Source organism: Schistocerca americana, unplaced genomic scaffold, assembly GCF_021461395.2.
Source record: "Schistocerca americana isolate TAMUIC-IGC-003095 unplaced genomic scaffold, iqSchAmer2.1 HiC_scaffold_334, whole genome shotgun sequence".
NCBI classification, from domain to species: Eukaryota; Metazoa; Arthropoda; class Insecta; order Orthoptera; family Acrididae; genus Schistocerca; species Schistocerca americana.
The window spans coordinates 155,001-160,000 of record NW_025726054.1 but is presented as its reverse complement, the minus strand read 5'-3'; the positions used below and the strand labels follow the sequence as shown (position 1 = coordinate 160,000).

Here is a 5,000-nt window from a genome sequence, read left to right as displayed (position 1 = left end):
GGTTGCCTTTCCACTCGCCGCGGGGTGGGGCCGTTCCGGTGTGCGGTGGGCCGCACTTCTCCCCTAGTAGGACGTCGCGACCCGCTGGGTGCCGGCCTACGGCCCGGGTGCGCAGCCTGTCCTTCCGCGGGCCTCGGTTCGCGTCTGTTGGGCAGAGCCCCGGTGTCCTGGCTGGCTGCCCGGCGGTATATCTGGAGGAGTCGATTCGCCCCTTTGGGCGCTCGGGCTCCCGGCAAGCGCGCGCGGTTCTTCCCGGATGACGGACCTACCTGGCCCGGCCCCGGACCCGCGCCGCTGTTGGCTCGGGATGCTCTCGGGCGGAATAATCGCTCCCGTCAGCGGCGCTTCAGCTTTGGACAATTTCACGACCCGTCTTGAAACACGGACCAAGGAGTCTAACATGTGCGCGAGTCATTGGGCTGTACGAAACCTAAAGGCGTAATGAAAGTGAAGGTCTCGCCTTGCGCGGGCCGAGGGAGGATGGGGCTTCCCCGCCCTTCACGGGGCGGCGGCCTCCGCACTCCCGGGGCGTCTCGTCCTCATTGCGAGGTGAGGCGCACCTAGAGCGTACACGTTGGGACCCGAAAGATGGTGAACTATGCCTGGCCAGGACGAAGTCAGGGGAAACCCTGATGGAGGTCCGTAGCGATTCTGACGTGCAAATCGATCGTCGGAGCTGGGTATAGGGGCGAAAGACTAATCGAACCATCTAGTAGCTGGTTCCCTCCGAAGTTTCCCTCAGGATAGCTGGTGCTCGTACGAGTCTCATCCGGTAAAGCGAATGATTAGAGGCCTTGGGGCCGAAACGACCTCAACCTATTCTCAAACTTTAAATGGGTGAGATCTCCGGCTTGCTTGATATGCTGAAGCCGCGAGCAAACGACTCGGATCGGAGTGCCAAGTGGGCCACTTTTGGTAAGCAGAACTGGCGCTGTGGGATGAACCAAACGCCGAGTTAAGGCGCCCGAATCGACGCTCATGGGAAACCATGAAAGGCGTTGGTTGCTTAAGACAGCAGGACGGTGGCCATGGAAGTCGGAATCCGCTAAGGAGTGTGTAACAACTCACCTGCCGAAGCAACTAGCCCTGAAAATGGATGGCGCTGAAGCGTCGTGCCTATACTCGGCCGTCAGTCTGGCAGTCATGGCCGGTCCTTGCGGCCGGCCGCGAAGCCCTGACGAGTAGGAGGGTCGCGGCGGTGGGCGCAGAAGGGTCTGGGCGTGAGCCTGCCTGGAGCCGCCGTCGGTGCAGATCTTGGTGGTAGTAGCAAATACTCCAGCGAGGCCCTGGAGGGCTGACGCGGAGAAGGGTTTCGTGTGAACAGCCGTTGCACACGAGTCAGTCGATCCTAAGCCCTAGGAGAAATCCGATGTTGATGGGGGCCGTCATAGCATGATGCACTTTGTGCTGGCCCCCGTTGGGCGAAAGGGAATCCGGTTCCTATTCCGGAACCCGGCAGCGGAACCGATACAAGTCGGGCCCCTCTTTTAGAGATGCTCGTCGGGGTAACCCAAAAGGACCCGGAGACGCCGTCGGGAGATCGGGGAAGAGTTTTCTTTTCTGCATGAGCGTTCGAGTTCCCTGGAATCCTCTAGCAGGGAGATAGGGTTTGGAACGCGAAGAGCACCGCAGTTGCGGCGGTGTCCCGATCTTCCCCTCGGACCTTGAAAATCCGGGAGAGGGCCACGTGGAGGTGTCGCGCCGGTTCGTACCCATATCCGCAGCAGGTCTCCAAGGTGAAGAGCCTCTAGTCGATAGAATAATGTAGGTAAGGGAAGTCGGCAAATTGGATCCGTAACTTCGGGATAAGGATTGGCTCTGAGGATCGGGGCGTGTCGGGCTTGGTCGGGAAGTGGGTCAGCGCTAACGTGCCGGGCCTGGGCGAGGTGAGTGCCGTAGGGGTGCCGGTAAGTGCGGGCGTTTAGCGCGGGCGTGGTCTGCTCTCGCCGTTGGTTGGCCTCGTGCTGGCCGGCGGTGCAGGATGCGCGCGCCTGCGCGGCGTTCGCGCCCCGGTGCTTCAACCTGCGTGCAGGATCCGAGCTCGGTCCCGTGCCTTGGCCTCCCACGGATCTTCCTTGCTGCGAGGCCGCGTCCGCCTTAGCGTGCTCCTCCGGGGGCGCGCGGGTGCGCGGATTCTCTTCGGCCGCCATTCAACGATCAACTCAGAACTGGCACGGACTGGGGGAATCCGACTGTCTAATTAAAACAAAGCATTGCGATGGCCCTAGCGGGTGTTGACGCAATGTGATTTCTGCCCAGTGCTCTGAATGTCAACGTGAAGAAATTCAAGCAAGCGCGGGTAAACGGCGGGAGTAACTATGACTCTCTTAAGGTGGCCAAGTGGCGGCGGTGTGGCTGCATCCGGACTTGGCTTTTCGAAGTGCGGTCTTGATGTAGTCGTGCTGCTGCTGCGAGGTGCCTTCCTTGGGTTATAGTTACAGGGAGAGTGATGCGCAATACATGGGCCTAGCCCTCTTAGCCTCTCCTCTCCTGCGGTCTTCTCCCCTTCTCGTGGGCCCGCTGATTTTTGCAGAGTGGAAGACCGCACCAGGGGCTTGGGGGGGTTACCAGCCCCCCCTCGCATTATCCCTTTATAGTTGGGGGCAGCCGACAAGAAACAAGAGATGGTGGCCCTTCCGCTGAAGGTGCCACCCCAGCTACCCCAGCACCTATCCGGCCAACCGGCCGTAACGAAAATGCGATAGTTTGTGTAGCTCCCTTTGCTTGCAGTGAGTGCCACCGCACTTTTACCACGAAGAACGGTCTCGGGGTCCATCGCCGCCGCCAACACCCTGCGGCCGCCAACGCTGAGATCGTGACGGAGAGGCATCGCGCGAGGTGGACGGAGGAAGAAGTCCTGTCGCTCGCCAAGGCAGAGGCCGAACTGTTCCTGGAGAGGGACGCCCGGTTCTTCTTTGTAAATCAAGAACTTACCAGGATGTTCCCCGACCGAACGCTTGAGGCAATCAAGTGCCGACGGCGGCAAGCTGCCCACAAGCAGCTTGTCCGCCAATTCATGGAGGCACTTGAGATCGGTCGGGGTGAAGAGCCGGCGTCCCGCCGTGGAGCAGCGAGCTCGCTGCCTGACGCGGGCGAGGCCGCTGCGCCGCCCGTCGACGCAGCCGAGGACTTCGCGGCCGACACCACCGGGCCGCCGCCGGAGGGTCCGACTGACGCCGCCATCTGGGAGCATTTGGCGGGGCTACCTGCTTCCGCCCAGCGTTTCTCTGCCCTGGATCGAGTCATTGGTCTGGGGCGGGGCACGCCGCCCGATGTCATCCTGGGCATGCTCCCGGATGCCCTTGCGTCGGTCGGGTCCAGGGGGGAGAGGTCGATCACCAGGACACAGCGGCCGCGCCAACCATCCAAGCGGCCGCCTGCCGCCCCGCCGCTGCAGAAGCGCAAGCGGCGCCGCTGGGAATACGCGCGGACACAGGACGCCTTCCGTAGGTCGCGTGCGCGTTGCGTGCGCGGCTTGCTGGACGGCACCCTGCTGCAGCCGCCACCCGACATCCCCGGTCTGCTGGACTTCTGGGCGGACCTCTTCACGAAGAAGCCGATCTCCACCGCCGGCTTCATCCGTGACCGCCTTCTCCCGCACTCGGAGCCTGTCGCTCCTGAGTGCCTATGGGGGCCGGTCACACGTGAGGAGGTCGCTGCTGCCTTGCCGCCCAGGGGATCGGCAGCCGGGCCGGACGGCCTGACTCCAGCGGAGCTGCGGCGCCTGCCGCATGAAGTCCTGGTGAAACTCTTGAACCTCTTCCTCCTGGCCCGCGCCCTCCCCGAGCGTCTGCTTCGCGCCCGGACGTCACTTCTCCCCAAAACGGCTGCACCAACATCCCCCGCTGACTTTCGCCCCATTACGGTCTGCTCGGTGTTGGCGCGGACCTTTCACAAGGTTCTCGCGTCACGCCTGATGCGTGCATGTGCTGTGGACGAACGTCAGCGGGCATTCATCCCCCGGGATGGGATGTTGGAAAACACCTTCATCTTGGACACTGCTCTCACCGACGCAGTCCGCTCCTGTCGCTCTGTTTTTGTGGCATCGATCGACGTCTCTAAAGCGTTCGATTCGGTGGACCATGCCGCCCTCCGCCCCGTGCTGAGGGCTCATGGCCTGCCGGATTGCTTTATTGAGTACGTCGAAAGGTGTTACGAGGGTAGCACGACGGTGATAGCGGGCGGCGCCGACGTGGGCGTGCCCCTGCAGCCGGCTAGGGGTGTGCGTCAGGGTGACCCCCTCTCCCCCCTCCTTTTCAATTTTGCGGTGGACTATGTTTTGAGTCAACTTCCCTCCCACATCGGAGCTCGGATCCTTGGTCGCAGAGTTAACGCTGCGGCCTTCGCAGATGACGTCCTGCTTTTTGCATCGACCGCGAGGGGATTGCAGTCCCTCATCGACGCAGCCGTCGCAGCCCTCGCCCATCTGGGGCTGCAGATCAACGCCCGGAAGTGTTTCACCCTCGCCTTAGTCGCGTCTGGGCGCGACAAGAAGGTGAAGGTCGACGCCGACGTTACCTTCAAAGCGGGCAACGCCACCGTGCCCGCCCTACGTGTGGGTGAAACCTTCCGGTACCTGGGACTGCAATTCTCCACCGCTGGTCGCTGCGTTTTCAACCCACGACGCCACCTGGTGGAGCAGCTGGACGTCATCTCCCGAGCTCCGCTCAAGCCGCAACAGCGCCTCCACGCCCTCACCACCGTACTTCTGCCTGGCCTGTACCATGGGCTGGCCCTCAGCCGCACCCGAGTGGGTGCGTTGAAAGCGGCAGATGTGACCATCCGTGCCGCCGTCAGGAGATGGTTCCGCCTTCCGGCGGACACTCCCCTGGGCTACTTCCACGCTCCTGTAGCCCAGGGAGGCCTCGGCATCCCATCATGCCGATGGATGGGGCCAACACTTCGCCGGTCCCGTCTCCTGGCGCTGAAGAGGATTGGGCCAGCCGCCGACGGTGCAGGCCGGGACGAGGTGCAGCGTGAGATTGAGGCGCTGGAGCGGC

General features: G+C 62.8%; 1 pseudogene; it reads left to right on the top strand.

Moving 5' to 3' along the window:
* LOC124580589 overlaps window positions 1-5,000 on the top strand; it is a 7,964-nt pseudogene that overhangs the window by 552 nt on the left and 2,412 nt on the right.